Raw genomic sequence first — 25,776 nt, forward strand, 5'->3', positions numbered from 1 at the left:
CCAAAAAAGAGAAATACATAGAAAATCCACCTGTGAGAGCCCATGTGCATGGTCTAGGGCAGTGCTTTCTAAACTGTGTGTTGTGACACCTTAGTGTGTCGGCAGCAGTGTGTAAGTGCGTCCCTGCTTCAGCACACATTTGTTTTTCTTTTTTTTGTTTCCTACTTTCCGCCTGCCTGCTACGCATATCACATGGTTGTCACGTGATTGATACCTAGTGGGTCACAGATCATCTTAACCTAGTGGTGCAACTCAGCGGGAACTGAAACTATTCCCATTGGCGGCACATTGGCTTCTGACTGCACGTGTAGTCTCCTCAATAGGCTCGTGACTGCACGTGTAGTCTCTTCAATAGGCTTGTGACTGCACGTGTAGTCTCCTCAATAGGCTCGTGACTGCATGTGTAGTCTCCTCAATAGGCTTGTGACTGCAGGTGTAGCCTCCTCAATAGGCTCGTGACTGCATGTGTAGTCTCCTCAATAAGCTCGTGACTGCACGTGTAGTCTCCTCAATAGGCTCATGACTGCACGTGTAGTCTCCTCAATAGGCTCGTCACTGCACGTGTAGTCTCCTCAATAGGCTCGTCACTGCACGTGTAGTCTCCTCAATAGGCTCGTGACTGCATGTGTAGTCTCCTCAATAGGCTCGTGACTGCATGTGTAGTCTCAGTAGGCTCGTGACTGCATGTGTAGTCTCCTCAATAGGCTTCTGACTGCACGTGTAGTCTCCTCAATAGGCCCGTGACTGCACGTGTAGTCTCCTCAATAGGCTCGTGACTGCACGTGTAGTCTCCTCAATAGGCTCGTGACTGCACGTGTAGTCTCCTCAATAGGCTCGTGACTGCACGTGTAGTCTCCTCAATAGGCTCGTGACTGCACGTGTAGTCTCCTCAATAGGCTCGTGACTGCATGTGTAGTCTCCTCAATAGGCTCGTAACTGCATGTGTAGTCTCCTCAATTGGCTCGTGACTGCACGTGTAGTCTCCTCAATAGACTCGTGACTGCACGTGTAGTCATTGAGTGGGACAGCAGTGTGTTTGCAGCGCGGGCAGTATTCAGTCGGACTCGCAGATCTCTGAGGGCGGCAGTTTAAACGCTGAGCTGAAGTTAAAGTGTTGTATTTTTTGCAGCTAGCTCCCAGTAGTGCGTTACTGCTCCTGCTCTTGATATATGGATAGGAAGTGGAAGCTTAAAAATGCCTGATGATGAAATGCGAGAGTCTTTATCTAATATTCCACCAAATATTCAGAAACTGTGTTCATCCCATCAATCTCATAAATTCCATTAAAATAGTAAGTGGCTATTGGTGATATTAAACTTTTTTTAATTCTTGAACATACTTACTGTTACTTAATTTATGTATGTGTAGTATCTCTTAAAACAAGATAGTTTAACCTCCTGTTTGCTAGTACAACTGAATTACTGTGTCGCAAAATGATGTAGATCTAAAAAGTGTCACCAACATGAAAAGTTTGTAAAGCTCTGGTCTAGGGAATTATTAGATCCATACAATTGAGAAATCCCTGGTCTGTACTTTTTTAGTTTCCGTCATTGCCATAATAAATATATAATATATTACTGCTTGAGCTAACCCAGGTGTAGAGCCTGCTAAGTAGCGTTAAGTGTACCTAGTGATGCACTGAAGTATAAGCGGCTGGTGTAGTATCATTAAAGGGACCTAAAACATATTTCATTCATGATTTAGGTAGAACATACTACACACTACTGGTTTCTAACTGAACACATGGGGTGAGCCAATGACAATCAGTGTGTGTGTGTGTATGTATGTACGTATGTATGTATGTACATATACCGTGTATATATATATATATATATATATATATATATATATATATATTTATTTCATGTAATTGGCAAGAGTCCATGAGCTAGTGACATATGGGATATACAATCCTACCAGGAGGGGCAAAGTTTCCCAAACCTCAAAATGCCTATAAATACACCCCTCACCACACCCACAATTCAGTTTTACAAACTTTGCCTCCTATGGAGGTGGTGAAGTAAGTTTGTGCTAAGATTTCTACGTTGACATGCGCTTCTCAGCATTTTGAAGCCCGATTCCTCTCAGAGTACAGTGAATGTCAGAGGGATGTGAAGGGAGTATCATCTATTGAATGCAATGATTTTCCTAACGGGGATCTATTTCATAGGTTCTCTGTTATCGGTCGTAGAGATTCATCTCTTACCTCCCTTTTCAGATCGATGATATACTCTCATATTCCATTACCTCTACTGATAACTGTTTCAGTACTAGTTTGGCTATCCGCTATATGTGGATGGGTGTCTTTTGGTAAGTATGTTTCATTTACTTAAGACACTCTCAGCTATGGTTTGGCACTTTTTTATAAAGTTCTAAATATATGTATGTACTTATATTTGCCATGATTCAGGTTTTCAGTATATTTTCTTTTTGCAGACTGTCAGTTTCATATCTGGGAAATGCATTTTGTGAAAAAATTATTTCTTACCTGGGGTTTAGTCTTTTTCAAATTGACTCTTTTTCTAAATTGCCGGCTGTATTAGGCTTGCGAGGGTGCAGAATGCTAAAATTTATTGCGTCATTCTTGGCGCAAGATTTTTTTGGCCCGAAAGTTACGTTAGTTGACGCAAATTCGTCATTTCCGGCTTCTTAGTTGGTGCCGAGTCCCTCATGAGGTTGCGTCATCTATGACACTAGTGTTTCGTTTCCGGACGTTTTTGGCACCAAAAAATATTTTTCTGTTTGTGGTGCGTCATACTTGGCGCCAAACATTTTCATTATTTAAGACCCCATTCCTTTTGCCTCTGACCTTTTTTCTTTGTCAGAGGGCTATGCTTTTTGCATTTTTTTCCCATTCCTGAAACTGTCATATAAGGAAATTGATAATTTTGCTTTATATGTTGTTTTTTCTCTTACATTCTGCAAGATGTCTAAATCTGATCCTGTCTCAGAATCTACTGCTGGAATCCTGCTACCTGATATCGGTTCTACCAAAGCTAAGTGCATTTTTTGTAAGCTTGTGGAGGCTATACCTTCAGCTGTGGTTTGTAATAGTTGTCATGATAAACTTTTACATGCAGATAATGTTTCCATCAGTAGTAGTTCATTACCTGTTGCTGGTCCATCAACATCTAATGCTCAGGATATTCCTGTAAATTTAAGAGAATTTATTTCTGATTCCATTCAGAAGGCTTTGTCTGCTATTCCGCCTTCTAATAAACGTAAAAGGTCTTATAAAACTTCTCATAGAGTTGATGAAATTTCAAATGACCGACAACATACTGATTTATCTATCTCTGATAAGGATCTATCTGATTCAGAAGTTCCTGCCTCAGATATTGACACTGACAAATCCTCTTATTTATTTAAAATGGAGTATATTCGTTCTTTATTAAAAGAAGTGTTGATTACATTAGATATGGAGGAGACTAGTCCTCTTGATATTAAAACTAGTAAACATTTAAATTCTGTTTATAAACCTCCTGTAGTTATTCCAGAGGTTTTTCCAGTTCCTGATGTTATTTCAGATATGATTTCAAAGGAATGGAATAGACTGGGTACTTCTTTTTAGGGATGCACCGAAATGAAAATTCTGGACCGAAACCGAAACCGAAAATTCAGGATGCCCTTGGCCGAAAACCGAAACCGAAACCGAAACTGACTTTTTTTTTCAAAAATGATTTTAAAATAGTTTTTTTTCTATAATTTTATATTACAGTTTTTAATGAATTTAATGGATCTGAAATAAAAAAAAATACAAGCCAATAAATAAATAACCATTAACCACACTGAAATTGGACAAAAAAATAACTTTAAAAAGCAATATAAATAAAAATCTGTTAAATCTGTTTCTGTTATATATGAATGAGTGAAGAATAATATATTGTTGATTATTTAATATCAATATACATTCTTCATTCAGTTCTATGTAACAGAATCAGATTTAAGAGATTTTCTTTTGGTTTACTAGTTATCCAAATTTAGTATAGTCCTAGAAAACCTTTCTATCTATGCAAAACAGTAAGGGCTAGACAATTAAAACTTGCAAGAAATGGTTTACACTGCAGTATTAATATTTATTGGCAGATCAGGAATACTGCATGTGTAATAGTTATGTTATACACAGCTCACACACACTAATTACAGACTAAATAACAGCACAGAGCTACAGCTTGGTATTTGTTAGGTTTAATAAAGAGCAGATACACTTTGTATTAGATATTTAGCTTATAACTAGATATACTGTATATGGGTTATACACAGTAAATAGTTGTTATGCACAGCTCACACACTAATTACAGACTATATAACAGCACAGAGCTGCAGTTTGGTATTTGTCATGTTTAATAAAGAGCAGATAAGCTGTGTATTCGATATTTATGGGTTATACACAGCTCACACACACTATGTACAGGCTATATAACAGCACAAAACTGTAGTGTGGTATTTGTTGGGTTTAATAAAGAGCAGATAAGCTTTGTATATTTAGGTTATGAGTAGATATATATATATATATATATATATATATATATATATATAGGTTATACAGTAAATATGTTATACACAGCTCACACACACACTATTTACAGACTAAATAACAGCACAAAAAAGTCACACATGTGGTACACACACTAAGTAAAAGCCCTGCTTGTATAACTGTTTACTAGGGATTTAAAACGTAGAAGCTTTGTCTATTACTGCAATTATTCAGCATTTTGTGGAGGAAGAGTTGCTCCGGTTCAGCAGTTTAGCTCTGTTAGAGACAACGGAGGTTTGATTTACAACAGCATAACACAGAGCAACCCCCCTCTACCTCCTCACACTACACAACTGTAAATCAAACCTCCGTTGTCTCTCACAGAGGTGAACTGCTGAACCACTGAACCGGAGCAACTCTTCTTCTACAGCACTAAGCAAACAGTACACCGGAGCCTTTCAGAACAGGAAGTGCAGATTTTGCAAAAAGAGGAAGGAACCGCTCTAGGTAGGAAAGGAGGGAGGAGGCTGTGCTGCAGTGAGTGGTGTTGTGGGAAATGTAGTTGCTAATTAAACGGCCGAGAAGGCCTCTAGCTACACCATCCTTAATTTTAGGTGCAAGTAGATGCAGTAAGCGGCGGCCAGTAAGTGTAGGTGTGGGGCAGATAGAGCACGCAATTTTCGGCCGGTTTGCCCCTCTTTCGGCCCGAATGGGATAGGCTCATTTTCGGCCGAAAATTTCGGCTGCCGAAATTTCGGTGCATCCCTACTTCTTTTATTCCTTCTTCAAGGTTTAAAAAATTGTATCCTTTGCCAACTGATAGATTGGAGTTTTGGGAAAAGATCCCCAAAGTTGATGGGGCCATCTCTACTCTTGCTAAGCGTACTACTATTCCTATGGAAGATAGTTCTTCTTTTAAAGATCCTTTAGATAGGAAACTTGAATCTTATCTAAGGAAGGCTTATTTATGATCACGTCATCTTCTTAGGCCTGCTATTTCTCTGGCTGATGTTGCAGCTGCTTCAACTTTTTGGTTGGAAACTTTAGTGCAACAAGTATCGGATCATAATGTGTCTAGCATTGTTAAATTAATTCAACATGCTAATAATTTCATTTGTGATGCCATTTTTGATATCATCAGAATTGATGTTAGATACTGTATATGTCTTTCGACATTGCTATCTCTTTCTTTCCAAGGTAATAAATTATTTGGTTCTCAGTTGGATTCAATCATTTCAACTGTCACTGGGGGAAGGGAGCTTTTTGCCTCAGGATAAAAAGTCTAAGGGTAAATTTAAAGCTTCTAACCGTTTTCGTTCCTTTCAACTTAATAAAGAACAGAAATCTAATCCTTCGCCTAAGAAATCTGTTTCCAATTGGAAGCCTTCCTCAATCTGGAATACATCCAAGCCATTTAAGAGATCTAAACCAGCTCCCAAGTCCGCATGAGGGTGCGGCCCTCATTCCAGCTCAGCTGGTAGGGGGCAGATTAAAAATTGTCAAAGATGGTTGGATCAATTCAGTCCAAAATCATTGGATTCAGAGCATTGTCTCTCAGGGGTACAGAATAGGTTTCAGAGTAAGACTGTCTGTGAGAAGATTTTTTCTCTCACGCATTCCAGTGAACCCAGAGAAAGCCCAAGCTTTCCTGAAGTGTGTTTCAGACCTTGACTTATCATGGGTAATCATGCAGGTTCCATTTCAGGAACAGGGTCTGGGGTTTTATTCAAATCTATTCATTGTCCCAAAGAAAGACAATTCATTCAGACCAGTTCTGGATCTAAAGATCTTGAATCATTATGTAAGAGTACCAACATTCAAAATGGTGACTATAAGGACTATTCTGCCTTTTGTTCAGCAAGGGCATTATATGTCCACAATAGACTTACAGGATGCATATCTTCATATTCCAAATCATTCAGATCACTATCAGTTCCTGAGATTATCTTTTCAAGACAAGCATTACCAATTTGTTGCTCTTCCTTTTTGCCTAGCGACAGCTCCAAGAATCTTTTCAAAGGTTCTCGGTGCCCTACTCTCTGTAATCAGAGAGCGGGGTATTGCAGTGTTTCCTTATTTGGACGATATCTTGGTACTAGCTCAGTCTTTACGTTCTGCAGAATCTCACACAAATCAACTAGTGTTGTTTCTTCAAAGACATGGTTGGAGGATCAATTTACCAAAAAGTTATTTGATTCCTCAGTCAAGGGTAACCTTTTTAGGTTTCCAGATAGATTCAGTGTCCATAACTTTGTATCTGACAGAAAAGAGACGTTTAAAATTGGTTTCAGTCTGTCAGAACCTTCAGTCTCAATCATTCCCTTCAGTAGCTATGTGCATGGAAGTTTTAGGTCTCATGACTGCAGCATTGGATGCGATCCCCTTTGCTCGTTTTCATATGAGACCTCTCCAGCTTTGTATGCTGAATCAATGGTTCAGGGATTATACAAGGATATCACAATTAATATCCTTCAATCCCAATGTTTGACTTTCTCTGACTTGGTGGTTAAATCACCATCGTATAATTCAAGGGGCCTCTTTTGTTCGTCCAACCTGGACTGTGATCACAACAGATGCGAGTCTTTCAGTTTGGGGAGCTGTTTGGGGATCTCTGACAGCACAAGGGGTTTGGAAATCTCAAGAGGCGAGATTACCATTCAATATTTTGGAACTCTGTGCGATTCTCAGAGCTCTTCAGTTTTGGCCACTATTGAAGAGAGAACCGTTCATTTGTTTCCAGACAGATGGGATTCACAGTCCTCAGGCTATGAAAGAAGTATCCCGGATACTTGTTTGGGCGGAATCCAGCTCCTGTCTAATTTCTGCGGTCCATATTCCAGGTATAGACAATTGGGAAGCGGATGATCTCAGTCGTCAAACTTTACATCCAGGAGAGTGGTCTCTTCACCCAGATGTGTTTTCTCAAATTGTTCAGATGTGGGGGCTTCCAGAAATAAATCTGATGGCATCTCATCTAAACAAGAAACTTCCCAGGTACCTGTCCAGGTCCAGGGATCCTCAGGCGGAAGCAGTGGATGCATTGATACTTCCTTGGGGTTATCAACCTGCTTATATTTTTCCGCTTCTAGTTCCTCATCCAAGAGTGATCTCCAAAATCATCATGGAGCAATCATTTGTGCTGCTGGTGGCTCCAGCATTTTCTCACAGGTTTTGGTATGCGGATCTTGTTTCGGATGTCCAGTTGCCAGCCTTGGCCTCTTCCATTAAGGCCAGACCTTCTATCTTAAGGTCAGTTTTTCCATCAGGATCTCAAATCATTAAATTTGAAGGTATGGAAATTGAACGCCTAGTGCTTAGTCATAGAGGTTTCTCTGACTCAGTGATTAATACTATGTTACAGGCTCGTAAATCTGTTTCTAGAAAGATTTATTATTGAGTTTGGAAGACTTACATTTCATGGTGTTCTTCTCATAAATTTCCTTGGCATTCTTGTAGACTTCCTAGAATTTTACAATTTCTTCAGTATGGTTTGGATAAAAGTTGAAGGGACAAATCTCTGCTCTCTCTGTTTTATTTCACAGAAAAATTGCTAAACTCCCTGATATTCACTGTTTTGTAAAGGCTTTGGTTCGTATCAAGCCTGTCATTAAATCAATCTCTCCTCCTTGGAGTCTTAATTTGGTTTTGAAGGCTTTACAGGCTCCTCCGTTTGAGCCTATGCTTTCTTTGGACATTAAATTGCTTTCTTGGCAAGTGTTGTTCCTTTTGGCCATCTCTTCTGCTAGAAGAGTTTCTGAATTATCTGCTCTTTCTTGTGAATCTCCTTTTCTGATTTTTCATCAGGACAAGGCAGTTTTGTGGACTTTATTTAAATTCCTACCTAAGGTTGTGAATTCTAATAACATTAATAGAGAAATTGTTGTCCCTTCCTTCCTAACAATTCTTTGGATATGGTGTGAGCTTTGAAATATTATATTGAAGCTACTAAAGATTTCAGGAAGACTTCTAGTCTATTTACTATCTTTTCTGGTTCTAGGAAAGGTCAGAAGGCTTCTGCTTTTTCCTTGGCTTCGTGGTTAAAACTTTTGATTCTTCAAGCTTATTTGGAGTCGGTTCAAGCCCCGCCTCAGAGAATTACAGCTCATTCTACTAGATCAGTCTCCACTTCATGGGCTTTTAAGAATGAAGCTTCAGTTGATTAGATTTGCAAAGCAGCAACTTGGTCTTCTTTGCATACATTTACTAAATTCTACCGTTTTGATGTATTTGCTTCTTCAGAAGCAGTTTTTGGTAGAAAAGTTCTTCAGGCAGCTGTTTCAGTTTGAGTCTTCTGCTGTTTTAAGTTTTTCTTTTCATTATGAGAATAAATTTATATTTTGGGTTGTGTATTAATTTTTCAGCGAAAAATGGCTGTTTTTATTTTTATCTCTCCCTCTCTAGTGACTCTTGCGTGGAGTTCCACATCTTGGGTATTGCTATCTCATACGTCACTAGCTCATGGACTCTTGCCAATTACATGAAAGAAAACATAATTTATGTAAGAACTTACCTGATAAATTCATTTCTTTCATATTGGCAAGAGTCCATGAGGCCTACCCTTTTTATGGTGGTTATGTTTTTTTGTATAAAGCACAATTATTTCCAAATTCCTTTGTTGATGCTTTTTACTCCTTTCTTTATCACCCCACTACTTGGCTATTCATTAAACTGAATTGTGGGTGTGGTGAGGGGTGTATTTATAGGCATTTTGAGGTTTGGGAAACTTTGCCCCTCCTGGTAGGTTTGTATATCCCATACGTCACTAGCTCATGGACTCTTGCTAATATGAAAGAAATGAATTTATCAGGTAAGTTCTCACATAAATTATGTTTTTTATATATATATATATATATATATATATATATATATATATATATATATATATATATATATATACATATATATATATATATATATTACAGCCACCAATCGGCAGCTAGAACCTAGGATAACAAAAGAAGGAAGCAATATAAATAATAGAAGTAAAATGTAAAGTCGTTTAAAATGATATGCTCTGTCTAAATCCTGAATGTCTAATGATGACTTTACTGTCCCTTTAATTACCATACAATTCTGCTATCCACTAGGGATGCACCGAAATTTCGGCCGCAGAAACGTTTCGGCAGAAAATAGCAATTTCGGTTATTTTGTTTTTCTGGGTTTTTTTTGCCTATTTTCAGTAAAATGATTGTGTAGCATATTACAAATGTGATGCTAGCCTAGAGCTGCTGTTTGTTACTTGACTTACTGTTCTGCACTTGACTTACTGTTCTGCATACAATAATAGCTTTCTAGGGCTATACTTTATTTGGATAATTGGTTAAATCTGATTCTGTTATACAGAACTACAGAATAATACAATATATTGATATTTAATATTGTTTTAAGTAGGGATGCAGAAACTTTTTGGCCGAAAAAATGGTATCGTTTTTTTCGTTAGTTTTTTTTGTTTATTTTATTTTTTTTTGCCTTTTTTTCTTATTAAAATTATTGTGTAGCATATTATTGTTTTAAGATTTTTTTGTCCAATTTTTGTGTGTTACTGTCAATAAAAGTGTGGTTATTTTATTTTATTGGCTTGCAGCTTTTCAATTCAGATAAATTCATTAACCCTTTGAGTGCTAAGCATGTTTTTTTATTTTTTGAACATTTTTTTTGTTTAGGTTAGGCGATTACCTTTCCAATGGTGGGTCTTGGGGGTCTGTAGCTGCTTAGATGCCTGAGATACAGGCTTCTAAGCAGCATGCCCCCTGCTCCTATACTTAACATTGTTAAGTATAAATAAAGTTGCGCAGTGACGTTATTGCGCGTGATGTCACCACGCAAAACGGGAAGCTCCGGCATGACTGTCACTCTACAGGCCGGGGTAGGAGCGGGTGGGAGCCCCCAGATCTCCCTCAAGGTGGGAGAGTGCTCATGACGGCTCTGAGCCGTCATTAGCACCAGAGTGGGAAACTCTGTGATGGCTCAGAGGCGTCATTAGCACTCAAAGGGTTAAAAGGACATGAAACACAAAAATTTTATTTCATGATTCAGATAGAGAATACAATTTTAAACAACTTTACAATTTAGTTCTATTATTTAATTTGCTTCCTTCTTTCAGCAAAGGATAACAAGAGGTTTATCTTGGCAAGCTCAGGAGCAGCAGAGAACCTAGGTTCTAGCTGTTGATTGGTGGCTGAACATGTATATCGATTGTGATTGGCTCACCCATGAGTTCAGTAAGAAACAAGCAATTCGGCTGTCTCTCCCTCCCACCGATGCTGCGTGAGGGAGATTGACAGCTAGACTTTTGACATCTGCTATTATCCTCTGGCTCGCAGTGGGGTGACATCCGCTGCTTCTGGCTCTGTGACCAACACTTTCCGCGCCTCTAGTGGATGTGTATATCTGGAGATTAAAAATAATCCTTACTCTGCACTAACAGGTAACTGCTGGGATATCGCTGAGGAGCAAAGCATAATTGACAACAATCTACAAATACGGCAAGCAGCCTAGAGATCATCCTTGGTAAGGTAAAGCATAAAAATGTTCTTCTTACAATATACCGCAAACACCTCAGATTGGACAGGCATAAACCAAACCCTAAAATCTGGATTGGCTTTGTACTTGCGGTAACACACTAACTGAACTTTGCTTCCTACCTGGCTAAGTGGCTAAATAACGCTCTAAGCTTCTTTGTTGAACTTGTGCTTTGGATGGGACACTTATTGAGAATGGGCTTTAACGCTGGACTGGCCCTCCACACGCAATACTGCACTGACTATGCCCTGCTTTCTGCTTGCTTATCTCTATCTCCTCTGCATTCTATTTCTGTCTGATATACTGCATTTGGCAACATAAAGATAAAACAGCTTGGCTAAGTTAAATAATGAATACACCGCAAACACCTCAGATTGGACAGGTATAAAACCAAGCCCTAAACTCTGGACGGGCTTTGCACTTGCGGCAACATATTAACTGTATTTTGCTCCTTACTTGGCTAAGTGGCTAAATAACGCTCAAAGCTTCTTTGTTGAACTTGTGCTTTGGAGGGGACACTTATTGAGAGTGGGCTTTAACGTTGGGCCAGCCCCCCACATGCAATACTGCACTGACTATGTTCTGCTTTCTGCTTGCTTATCTCACTAAGTAATTTCTATCTCCCTTGCATTCTAAATGTTTTTCTGCTTGTTACATTGCACTTAGCCACATAAGGGTAAAGTAGCTTGGTTAAGTTAAATAATGAAATAATTTTGAGTATAATATGAGAAAATTTCTGAATAAGGGCCAATTTAGTATTATTTTGTATTTATTTGCTTGTTAATTTGTATTTAAGCAAATCCATTTCAGGATCTAAAATTGGGATACATTAATACTGACTCTTCAAATTAAAAAGGAAGGGGAAGGAAATAAGAGATAGAAAGGGAAATCTTTAATAATTAGGAAAGAATTAAGGGAAATAAATCCCTAATATTGTTACCTACTGCAATAATTTATTTTCTTCCTGTCTGGCAAAAAATAACTCGTCTGAGGTTAATTGAATTTACTCTCTTTTGTGTATGTATGCTTATTCCTATGCTTGCTTAACTAAGGGACTGCAGACTGACACTTAACATAAGAGGTGCTTTGGGGTAATTTGTTGGTCTGATAAGAATAAATCTGATTGTTAATAGCATAACCTGTAAATTATTCCCTCTTACTGTATCATTAACTACTGAGTTTAATGTTTTTGCTTGTACGGGACAAAGAGGATAACTGCTTAGCAAAAATCACATAATAATATTACTAAACTTAACTGGCATACTGTGTACTTCTGGACTGGAGGTAATTATCTATTGTATTGTTTAAAGGGAGATAGAAACAATAAGTATTAACTAAAAAGTATCTCTTCTTAGTATCCTCCTTTTTGCCTTCTTTAAATCTAATTAAAGCACCCAAATAAGGGCGTTGCTTATCAACTCTCCTGCATAAACACACATTCATAATATTTAATCCTATCACAAATCGCCCTTTACTCACCCCTTTTTTTTTTTTCTTCCACTCTTCTTTTTCACTCCCCCCTCCGGTTTGAGTATAGGAGGGGGCTTTAGAATTGCACGGCTTACTATGCCACATGGATAAATTCCTTAACCATGGCTACTAAGTCAAGGGAGAGAAAGAACAAAAATCTCACAGAAACACCTGTCGAAATTCACCCACCACCTATCAACACCTCTAAAACCACTGAATGTGTCGATATGCAAGGATTAGTAGAAAGTATAGCGGGTGCTCTTACCCCAAAGTTTGAAACCTTAAGAGATGAAATCAAACAAGATCTATCACATCTTACTAATGAAGTTAGGCAGTTCGCAACCAGATTACAAGATGCAGAAAAAAGATTGTCAGACTTAGAAGATATGCAAGATTCTCTTAGACCTAGAGTAGAAAACAATAGTCTTGCTGTTAATAAATTATTAAATAAAATAAAAGACTTGGAAAACCGCTCCAGAAGGAACAATTTACGTATTATAGGCCTCCCTGAGAGTAGGGAATATGAAGATCTAATTAAATTTGTTTCGATTACACTACCACAGTTAATGGATATCTCAACATCTGGCACGCCTATTCTAGTCGAAAGAGCACACAGAGTGGGGAGCCTCAATCATAGTGGAGGTTCGAACTCTAGACCTAGACCCCTGCTGGCTAGATTTCTGAACTTCCAAGATAAGGTTACATTTTTGCGACAATTTCGAAAAAAACAACCCATTATGATAAATGGATCTAAAATTCTTCTGTTTCAGGATTTCTCATATGAGACGTCCCTCAAGAGAAAAGAGTTCTCCCCACTTTGTACTAAGTTAATTAATCAGGGTGCACAAGCCACCATAATTTACCTGGCTAGATTAAAAATTATGGCCCAAGACAAGACTTTTTTTTTTTTGTAAAATTAGGGAAGCAGAGCATTCCCAGATAGTCAGAGAGATTCTTTTAGATACAAATCCAAAGAAGAATTTGGCTTAAACTACTGATTGTTTGAAGTTCTAAATTACTGATTGTCTGAAAATGGTTTGGCTCTTCCTTGGTTCTTGGGGTAGGGTTTTTATTGGGAGGGGGTCGCGGGGATGGGGTGTGAAGGGGAAGGAAGTTTTTTTTTTTGTTTTTTTTTGTTTGTTTTTTTCTCTTTTGTTGTCTTTTGAAAAAACATGAATAGGTCAGCTGTGTTAAATATCATATCTTGGAATATAAGGGGCATAACATCTCCCATTAAACGAAAATCTATTATAACACATTTAAGAAAGTTAAAAACTGATATTGCGCTACTCCAGGAAACACACTTAAATGCTGAGGAAGCAAAAAAATTTAAATTTGCTTGGATAGAAAGTGTCATTGCTACACAAAGTAAGAAAAGAAAAAGAGGGGTAGCTATCTTAATTGGAAAAAAAAATTAATTATGAAATTTTGTCAGTGGATATGGATTCTGAGGGCAGATATCTCCTCCTCAGAATAAAACTGGATACTATAACTTACATAATATGCAACGTGTATGCTCCTAACTACTTCTGTAGAGAGTTTTGGGATTACCTCCAATTGAAGATATTGCAGTTGGGCCCAGGTTTCCTGTTAGTTGGAGGAGATTTTAATATGACCCCTCACTCCCTATTAGATAGATTTAGACAAAAATCTAAACCTATAAGGACTAAGAGAGATCGGTTAGCGACTGGGTTATTAAGAGTTATTTTTCAAAACCTTGGCTTAAGAGATATTTGGAGGACTCAAAATCCTGAAATTAGAAAATATTCTTGCTTATCGAAAGCGCACAAAACGCTGTCTAGAATTGACTTTTTTAATAGATGATAATATAGCTAAAATGAAACTTAAAACTGATATTCATTCTATCTGCCTATCGGATCATGCCCCAATCTCGCTGCAAATCTTTACTAGAAATAACAATGATCTTCCTGCTCGTTTTTATTATTCTAGGTACTTATACACTAATATTAAATTTAAAAACTGGCTTAAAGCCAAATTTGAGGAATATATACAATATAACAATGGTTACCTTGATATATTCAATTTTGGCTTATAATTTTAGGCAGAAAAAAAGAGAAAGAGAGTTTCCCAATTTATAACTAATTCCTATAATAAATATCTGCAATCCAAAACACAACCAATCTGGGATAGATATAATAAAGCCAAAAAAGAAAGAGGCATGTTTCTCTTAAAAGAAACCACTCAAAGAGAGCTTAAAACTCAAGCCAAATATTACAGGCAGGGTAATAAATCAGGCAAGCTTCTTGCCTCTTTAGTTAAAAATAACAACAAATCTCCGGTATTTCAGAGAATACAAAGTGAAGACAAGATTTGTAATACTCCTGAAGAAATAATGGAGACTTTTACTGACTATTATAGAAAGATTTATGAATATAGAGAATCCAACTACCTTCAAAGAGAAAGATACTGGGAAAAGTTGACTTATCCATCTTTAAATATGGACATGATACACACCATAAACTCCCCCATCTCTGAACATGAAATATCTAAAGCTATTCAAAAATTATCTTTAAACAAATCTTCAGGGCCAAATGCCCTGCCCAATGAATACTATAAGATTTTAGAGCAGCAAGTAACGCCTCATTTGAAGAACCTTTATAATTATTTCTTTGCTCAGAATAACTCAGTCCCTGCCAATTTTTTAGCATCCTATGCAACTCTGATTTTAAAACCAGGGAAAGATCCTCTTAAAAAGGATTCCTACAGACCCATAGCACTACTCAACACTGACTATAAGTTATTAGCCTCAATTCTAGCTTCTCGATTGCAGACAGCCTTACCCAATATAATTCATAAAGACCAAGCAGGCTTTCTAAACAATAGAAATTCAGCCTTCGACTCTGTCCATCAGGATCACATATTATTCTCCTTAAATAAGTTTGGCTTTAAAGGCAACATAGAATTCATCTAAAAAATACAATATAATGCACATACAAAATTGATTATCAATAATATGGAATCCTCAGAAATAACACTGAAACGAGGAATGTGACAAGGCTGCCCCTTGTCCCCACTTCTGTTCTACATAGCAATTGAATCTCTAGCCATTATGATTAGACAACAAATAGAAGGGATCAAGATAAGGCAAACTGAGTTGAAAATAGCTTTATATGCAGATGACATATTATTATATGTATCTAACTCTAAAATCAATTTTCCCAAATTGCTCACAATAATTGATCAGTTTGGCTCCTTCTCCGGCTATAGGGTCAATGTTTTAAAATCGGAGATCCTGTGGCTGAAGAGGGAGCCAAGTTCGGCTATTAATGTTCCCTTTCAACCAGTTAAGGAGGCTTTTAAATACTTAGGCATCTATATTTCTCGCAACCCAGATTTATGGTATGAACTTAACATCATACCAATTCTTCATAAAATTAAAGAGACTATGAAAAACTGGCAGAGTTTCCCGCTCTCTATTTCTGGGAGGATTGCCTTGTTCAAGATGATTCTTTTACCTAAGATACTTTATGTCTTACAAAACACCCCAGTACTTCTAAAGACAAAAGATTTAAATGACATTAACTCTATGTTACGCCAGTTTATCTGGCAAAATAAAATACCAAGAATATCTTTGGGCAGGCTTTCCCTGGCAAGGGAGGGCGGAGGATGTTAACTATGTTACCAAAAATGTGTTGGAGCGAAACATTCTTTACCCATACCTCCCATCTTCCCTATTACACTGCAGGAGTAAATCAATGCCAAAAAATGTTAAACACCTTAGATCTATTTTTATACTAATCCAAGCATTCTGGAAACTTTTAGGGATGACAGGGATAGATCCACATATTCCAAGATTCCAAACTTTGGTAGGTAATCCTGAATTTAAAATGGGAATCCAATCTCCTTTATTCAAAAGATGGGAAAACCTGGGCCAAACTAAGATCTTTGACCTAATAGACACAAATTCAACAACTGTTAAATCTTTTGATACACTTAAAAGGGAATATAACTTTCCTAATATTGACTTCTTTGCATACTTACAGGCAAGACACTATGTTTTTAAATTAACTACTGAACATGGGTGGAATTGGACTTGGGGACCCCTTGAGAGATGGTTCCCACTGGTGAGAGGGGGAATACACTCAATTTCGTTATGCTACCAACTATTAATTTCAAAAAGAGGAGACATGAACCTAGAACAATTATCCCAACAATGGAACAATGTGGACCCTCAGCTAGCCACTAATCATGATATTATTCAAAGGTCAATTGAAAGAGCAAAAATTACTACAGTGTCTTTAACATGGAGAGAATATCATATAAAGCTCCTATATCAGGTTTACTATACACCAGCAAAGGGTGCTAAATGTGGAAATAGGTTTTTCTCAACATGTCCAAAATGCTCCCGTAAGGCAGCTGACCTGAAGCATATGATCTGGGATTGTCCTAGAATCAGACAGTGTGACAGACCCCTCTGTCAACCTCCCTACGCATTATGGATTCAGGCATTATGTTAAGTCACCCTGTGCCCATTATGGGTACAGGGTGCAAATCCAACAGTACTGGAGGGGTTAACTTCTGTATTGTCTAACTGTATTGTCTAGCTGTATTGTCTGAGACAGTTGTAGTTGTTGCACCAGTTTTTAAGCAGTGGCTAGAAGCAAAATAAATAGCTTATTTAGACTTAAACTTGGACTGAATTATTTAGACAACATTTTTAAGATGAGGATGTCTCTGCTTAACTAAAATATATTACACTTAATCTGTAGATACTATGGAAAAAATGAATCAACAAATAATGTGAATTTGAAAAGATTTTACTACAATAAAACACATTAAATATATAAGGGACGTCTCCCTTAGGCAAGTATATAAATATATATCATAAATAATATACTCTAAAAAGAAAATAATAAATAACTTGCTAGAATACCACCCTAAAAATTTATGTATATAAAAAATATATGTATCCAAAAAATAGGAAAAAATCAAAAGAAAAAAGAAAATGTGACCAAAAATCCTTTGTTGAAAAATATGTAGGTCAAATTTACATCAGATAATAGTTAGTTCATAATATAAAGGCAATGATATTGTCCATGAAGTTGATAAAGTTGATGTCCAGATAAAGTTAATATAATATTGATTGATATAATGTCTAATAGTTATAGAAACTATTCCGTTATAAAAACTCTTGTAAATCGCAACACTGTTGCTGAACGAAAACGTACTGTGTAAACAGTGATTAGTGTTCCACCTTATAGCGTAAGTGTATAAAAACATTCTTAATAGATACTTAAAACAGTCTTTTGTGTATGAGCCACTAGTATAATCAGATGACAGCACTCTGTGGCGCCCTGCCTGAATATTCTTAGGCAGATATGATCTGTGTAGTATGGCTCACCTTGTAAGCAGATGATGGCGGTGGATCCAATTGATATATGGCAGCCTCAGTTCGTAACTGAGCTAACACACTCACTGCTTCAAAAGTGATATCCAATGTCTGCCTCTCTCTGAACTCTCGCCGCTCCTAGCATCTCTCATACAGACAGGAGCCCGGCAGCAGCAGAAGTCAATTTGCCTGTGAAGACCCGCACTTAGCGTATAGACGCGCGGGCAATGAACTAGGTACCTAGTAAGAATTGCCATATATCAATCAATATTATATTAACTTTATCTGGACATCAACTTTATCAACTTCATGGACAATATCATTGCCTTTATATTATGAACTTCTAACTATTACCTGATGTAAATTTGACCTACATGTTTTTCAACAAAGGATTTTTGGTCACATTTTCTTTTGATTTTTTCATATTTTTTGGATACATATATTTTTTTTTATACATAAATTTTTAGGGTGGTATTATAGCAAGTTATTTATTATTTTCTTTTTAGAGTATATTATTTATGATATATATTTATATACTTTCCAAAGGGAGACGTCCCTTATATATTTAATGTGTTTTATTGTAGTAAAATCTTTTCAAATTCACATTATTTGTTGATTCATTTTTTCCATAGTATCTACAGATTAAGTGTGATGTTTTTTCCTGGCTTGAGCGCCCTCTCATTCCCCTAATCTTTTTTTGTCTGTCATTGTGGCCATTTGGAGAAGTGGTCAGAGAGAGGCTTGTGAAACTCTTTAGACTTTTAGCACTATTATTTTTTTCTTTGTCATAACTAAAAGATATTGCCAATCCTACAGCCTCTCCGCTACAATTGGTGGCAAGCAACGGGGTAGTCCTCATAGCCCAGAAGAGCAACTACATATCCGGACCTAATGGGAATACAGTATGAAAGGCTGAAAAGAGCCACCCTTAAAGACCTGCTAGAACAACGGGGCAGACAAGCCAGTAACCTCATGAAGAGGGAGATTATTACAATACTGACCGAGATGGACGGAGTACCAGGGCCCGAAGGAACTAATGAGCCCAGCATATCAGACAGAACTCCCGAAGAAGCAAGCTTTGACCGGGCGGTTAAAATAAGACTGACACATTATGGCCCCAACCCGACTGCCGAAATTATCGACCGGGTCATAGCAGCTGTGGATGCCAATCTACTTCACCAAAGCAGCGCTGCAGCAGCCCAAGTCACAGCAACCCCAGTGGAAAAGAGAGAGGTACACTTTGCAGCTTTTAAAAACTTAATGGAAACAGGAGGAGAGATTGATGGGTACCTTGCGGATTTTGAGAGGCAATGTGCACTACACAAGGTACCCGCAGAGGACTGGGTCACAATATTATCCGGAAAATTATCCGGCCGGGCCAGTGAGGCTTTTCGGGCCATTCCAGATGAGGAAGTCAGGTATTATAATGCTGTAAAAGAGGCTCTGCTCTCCAGGTATGCGGTTACACCGGAGGCATACAGGAGGCGGTTCAGAGACACTGTTAAATTAGCTGGTGATTCCTACGTTGAGTGGGCATGTAAGGTGCACCGCACAGCAGCTCACTGGATGGCGGGGTGCCAAGCCTTATCTGGGGAAGAGGTGCTGCAGCTATTCCTGTTGGAACATTGCTTTGACAAGTTATCAGCAGGAGTTAGAGAGTGGGTTTGGGGCCGTAAACCCTCCACACTGCATGAAGCTGCTCGCCTGGCAGATGAGTATACGGATGCCCGCAAACTGGACACTGCTACCACTAAACCCCCTGCCAGAGTGGAGTACTGACCCACAGTCACCCCAGCAGCTACCAGTTACCAACCCCCGGCGCACCGCTCTACCACACCGCCTTCAGCCACAAACTATCTTCAGACAGCCCGGTTCAACTCACGGGACTACTCACAACCTATTCGGTGCTTTGGATGTAAGCAAATAGGGCACAAAAGACCAGAGTGTCCCCTAAACACAGTGAACCAAGCACAGTCCTGGTGGAGACCCGCCGGCGGAAATTCACGTAACCCTCAGCCTGCTGCCCACTGCTTAAAGAAGGAAGAATGCTGGGGCATCCTACATGAAGCAGACCCGTGCAAGCTGCCCACCGGGATAACTGACAACAGCACCGGCAACTGGTTAAAGTGAATGGGAAGGAGGTCAGTGGTCTACGAGATACTGATGCTACCATGACCTTGCTCCAAAAGAACTTGGTGTCCGAGAACCAGCACACCGGAGACACTGTGGCTGTGAGGGTAGCAGGGGGTGCTGTGTTCCGCCTACCTGTTGCCTGGGTACATTTGGATTTGGGAGTGGGCGCTAGACATGTGAATGTGGGGATCATGAAGGACTTACCAGCTGATGTTCTCCTTGGAAATAACTTGGCCCCCCTTGTTTCTGCCTATGCTCCCATGGGTCCCGCCGATGTTAACCCTGTGACTATACATGCCCAGATTCGTGCCGCCAAGATAGACACACCTGCTGCTAAGCCCCAGGATGCTGAGCTCAGTAAATCTCTATCCGCTATTGATACATGGAAGTCCCGTTACAATGCGCTGATGAAGGAGAAGAGTCAAGTAGAGGATGAAATGGTCACGTTAAACAATCACGTAACGGTGCTAGCGGGAGAGAAGAGGAGCGCAGAGAAAAAAGCGTGTTTAGAACGGGAATCTCCGCTAGACAAGCTGCACCGACAGACCGCAGAAAACACCAGCTTCAGAGTGAAACATTAAAGACAAACTTAGCGACACTGGAGGAGAAGCTGACGCTGGCTCATAGTGAGGTTCAGCAACTCAAGAGCACCCTACGTCAGTATGAAGGGCTTGTGGATACCTATAAAGAGCAGGTACAAAAAACTCGTAAAGAAGCCGATGAGATTTGTCTCTGAAAACAAAAACTTGAAGGAATGTTTAGCCCTGGTCTGGGCATTGAAGAAGTTGAACCCTTATTTATACGGACAGGAATTCTCTCTCATAATGGGAATGCAGATGGATTGTCCCGGCAAACTTACATTCCTACCACCTCCTAGTCCGGTCATCCCCAAGTTGACCCGCCAAAGGGTCAAGCCAGGTCTGCCGGAGTGTCCCACTAGGAGGGGGCCATGTGACAGACCCCTCTGTCAACCTCCCTACGGATTATGGATTCGGGCATTATGTTAAGTCACCCTGTGCCCATTATGGGTACAGGGTGCAAATCCAACAGTACTGGAGGGGTTAACTTCTGTATTGTCTAACTGTATTGTCTGAGACAGTTGTAGTTGTTGCACCAGTTTTTAAGCAGTGGCTAGAAGCAAAATAAATAGCTGATTTAGACTTAAACTTGGACTGAATTATTTAGACAACATTTTTAAAATGAGGATGTCTCTGCTTAACTAAAAGATATTGCCAATCCTACTGCCTCTCCGCTACAGACAGCTATGCCGCAAAGTAGAATATTGGATCAATAGGGTCCTGATAGTGCCTACGATTGAATTTTCTTTTTTTCACAGTATCTTCCTATGGGAAGATCCTGAAAAACGAATTTATAAGAAACTTATAAACACAATTATCCTCTCTGTTAGAAATCTGATTTTCCGTTACTGGAAGAAAACTAATGTTCCCAGTTTCATAGAAATTAAAAATTATGTGCAAAAGCAATGTAAGATAGAGCAACATGACACGGATATGAATAACGACCAAGATATTTGCCTTTTCTTTCAAAAATGGTCTATGTTTATTAAGAGTTTATCTCCAGGCGAAATAGACCATTTAATATTTCCATTCCGGCATTCAGAACTAGTTTTACTTGGGGTCTGGTGATCCTGGAAAATTAATTAATACAATGTAATAATTTTTTTTTTCCTGTCTCCTCCTCCTCTCCCCCCCCCCCTCTTTCCCCTGTTTCCGCAACTGTATAGGGCACCAAAGTGTATGATCCAGGAGGGGAACTACCCCTTGATATAACGTATCCTTTCAATGACCCTTCTCCCAGGAAAGGGGAAAATTGTACAGTTTGTGTCGTAGCTAATACAGCAATAATTGAAATTTGTTTAAGTTGATTAAGACTATGTTGTCAATAAGTTAACAAAACATTGTGTGTGGTTTTTTTTTTGTTGCTTTTTTTCTGCATCAAAATTTCAAGATGTTGAGAACTTTTTTGTTTGTCCATGTACAATGTAAATAATTAAAAATAAAAAATATAAAAAGGGAGAAAGTTGTTTAAAATGTTATTTTCTAACTCAATCATGAGAGAGAAAATGAGGGTTTCATGTCCCTTTTTAAATAGTCGAATTATGCAAGTGCATCCTCGATCTTAGGGTTCAGTTTTGGTCCAGAATCTCTATTTCTGTGCATCACTACCATCCTCTGATATACAGAGCAGCAGATGATTCGTATAAGGGACACGTGAAGCATTCCAGCTTTAACCCTTTAGCAGGCACAAAGGGTCCTCACTGTAAGCCTTTTTTGTTTAAATTTACCCTTTTTGTTTTACCAGAGAGTGGTCACATTGTTTATTATAATTTGTAATTTACACACAGATATGTACTTATTAAATCACACTATAAAGCCTGGGTACATTTACACACAGATGTACTTATTAAATCACACTATAAAGCCTGGGTACATTTACACACAGATTTGTACTTATTAAATCACACTATAAAGCCTGGGTACATTTACACACAGATGCACTTATTAAATCACACTATAAAGCCTACGTACATTTACACACAGATGTACTTATTAAAACACACTATAAAGCCTGGGTACATTTACACACAGATGTACTTATTAAATCACACTATAAAGCCTGGGTACATTTACACACAGATGTACTTATTAAATCACACTATAAAGCCTGGGTATATTTACACACAGATGTACTTATTAAATCACACTATAAAGCCTGGGTACATTTACACACAGATGTACTTATTAAATCACACTATAAAGCCTGGGTACATTTACACACAGATGTACTTATTAAATCACACTATAAAGCCTGGGTACATTTACACACAGATGTGTACTTATTAAATCACACTATAGAGCCTGGGTACATTTACACACACATATATAAACTTATTAAATCACACTATAAAGCCTGAATACATTTACACACAGATGTACTTATTAAAGCACACTATAAAGCCTGGGTACATTTACACACAGATATGTACTTATTAAATCACACTATAAAGCCTGGGTACATTTACACACAGATGTACTTATTAAATCACACTATAAAGCCTGGGTACATTTATACACAGATGTACTTATTAAATAACACTATAAAACTTGGGTACATTTACACACAGGTGTGCTTATTAAATCACACTATAAAGCCTGGGTACATTTACACACAGATGTGTACTTATTAAATCACACTATAAAGCCTGGATACATTTACACACAGATATGTACTTATTAAATCACACTACAAAGCCTGGGTACATTTACACACAGATGCACTTATTAAATCACACTATAAAGCCTGGATACATTTACACACAGATATGTACTTATTAAATCACACTATAAAGCCTGGGTACATTTACACACAGATGCACTTATTAAATCACACTATAAAGCCTGGATACATTTACACACAGATGTGTACTTATTACATCACACTATAGAGCCTGGGTACATTTAAACACAGATATGTACTTATTACATCACACTATAGAGCCTGTGTACATTTACACACAGGTGTACTTATTAAATTACACTATAAAGCCTAGGTACATTTACACACAGATGTACTTATTAAATCACACTATAAAGCCTGGGTACATTTACACACATATATAAACTTATTAAATCACACTATAAAGCCTGGATACATTTACACACAGATGTGTACTTATTACATCACACTATAGAGCCTGGGTACATTTAAACACAGATATGTACTTATTACATCACACTATAGAGCCTGTGTACATTTACACACAGGTGTACTTATTAAATTACACTATAAAGCCTAGGTACATTTACACACAGATGTACTTATTAAATCACACTATAAAGCCTGGGTACATTTACACACATATATAAACTTATTAAATCACACTATAAAGCCTGGGTACATTTACACACAGATGTACTTATTAAATCACACTATAAAGCCTGGATACATTTACACACAGATATGTACTTATTAAATCACACTGCAAAGCCTGGGTACATTTACACGCATATGTACTTATTTAATCACACTATAAAGCCTGAATACATTTACACACAGATGTACTTATTAAAGCACACTATAAAGCCTGGGTACATTTACACACAGATATGTACTTATTAAATCACACTATAAAGCCTGGGTACATTTACACACAGATGTAGTTATTAAATCACACTATAAAGCCTGGGTACATTTATACACAGATGTACTTATTAAATAACACTATAAAACTTGGGTACATTTACACACAGGTGTGCTTATTAAATCACACTATAAAGCCTGGGTACATTTACACGCATATGTACTTATTAAATCACACTATAAAGTCTGGGTACATTAACACACAGATGTGTACTTATTAAATCACACTATAAAGCCTGGGTACATTTACACACAGATGTGTACTTATTAAATCACACTATAAAGCCTGGATACATTTACACACAGATGTGTACTTATTAAATCACACTTTAAAGCCTGGATACATTTTCACACAGATGTGTACTTATTACATCACACTATAGAGCCTGGGTACATTTACACACAGAGATGTACTTATTAAATTACACTATAAAGCCTTGGTACATTTACACACAGATGTACTTATTAAATCACAATATAAAGCTTGGGTACATTTACACACAGATGTACTTATTAAATCACACTATAAAGCCTGGGTACATTTACACACAGATGTACTTATTAAATCACACTATAAAGCATGGGTACATTTACACACAGATGTACTTATTAAATTACACTATAAAGCCTAAGTACATTTACACACAGATGTACTTATTAAATCACAATATAAAGCCTGGGTACATTTACACACAGATGTACTTATTAAATCACACTATAAAGCCTGGGTACGTTTACACACAGATGTGTACTTATTAAATCACACTTTAAAGCCTGGATACATTTACACACAGATGTGTACTTATTACATCACACTATAGAGCCTGGGTACATTTACACACAGATGTGTACTTATTACATCACACTATAGAGCCTGTGTACATTTACACACAGGTGTACTTATTAAATTACACTATAAAGCCTGGGTACATTTACACACAGGTGCACTTATTAAATCACACTATAGAGCTTGGGTACATTTACACACAGGTGCACTTATTAAATCACACTATAAAGCCTGGGTACATTTACGCACAGATGTACTTATTAAATCACACTATAAAGCCTGGGTACATTTACACACAGATGTACTTATTAAAGCACACTATAAAGACTGGGTACATTTACACACAGATATGTACTTAATAAATCACACTATAAAGCCTGGGTACATTTACACACATATGTACTTATTAAATCACACTATAAAGCCTGGGTACATTTACACACAGATGTGTACTTATTAAATCACACTATAAAGCCTGGGTACATTTACACACAGATGTGTACTTATTAAATCACACTATAAAGCCTGGGTACATTTACACGCAGATGTACTTATTAAATCACACTATAAAGCCTGGGTACATTTACACACAGATGTACTTATTAAATCAAACTATAAAGCCTGGGTACATTTACACACAGATGTACTTATTAAATCACACTGTAAAGACTGGGTACATTTACACGCAGATGTACTTATTAAATCACACTGTAAAGACTGGGTACATTTACACGCAGATGTACTTATTAAATCACACTATAAAGCCAGGGTCTGTGTTGCTGTTTGTTTAATATTAACCAGTATTTTACTTACAAAAGATTTCTTAAAGGGACATGAACCCCAATTTTTTTTGGCTGTTTAAATCAAACAACTGCA

At 37.7% G+C, this 25,776-nt stretch overlaps 1 protein-coding gene across 2 annotated transcripts in view; it reads left to right on the top strand.

The window, feature by feature from the left end:
* Positions 1 to 25,776, top strand: part of LOC128659869 (gastrula zinc finger protein XlCGF26.1-like) — a 172,009-nt gene that overhangs the window by 16,570 nt on the left and 129,663 nt on the right. The window contains exon 2 of one of the 2 annotated variants that reach the window (XM_053713446.1): positions 10,905 to 10,987. The gene's annotated coding sequence lies outside the window, so the exon portion shown is untranslated. Of the gene's footprint in view, positions 1 to 10,904; positions 10,993 to 25,776 lie in introns of both variants that reach the window. The other variant, XM_053713447.1, reaches the window with a different exon arrangement.

This window comes from Bombina bombina, chromosome 5, assembly GCF_027579735.1.
Source record: "Bombina bombina isolate aBomBom1 chromosome 5, aBomBom1.pri, whole genome shotgun sequence".
Classification (NCBI taxonomy): domain Eukaryota; kingdom Metazoa; phylum Chordata; class Amphibia; order Anura; family Bombinatoridae; genus Bombina; species Bombina bombina.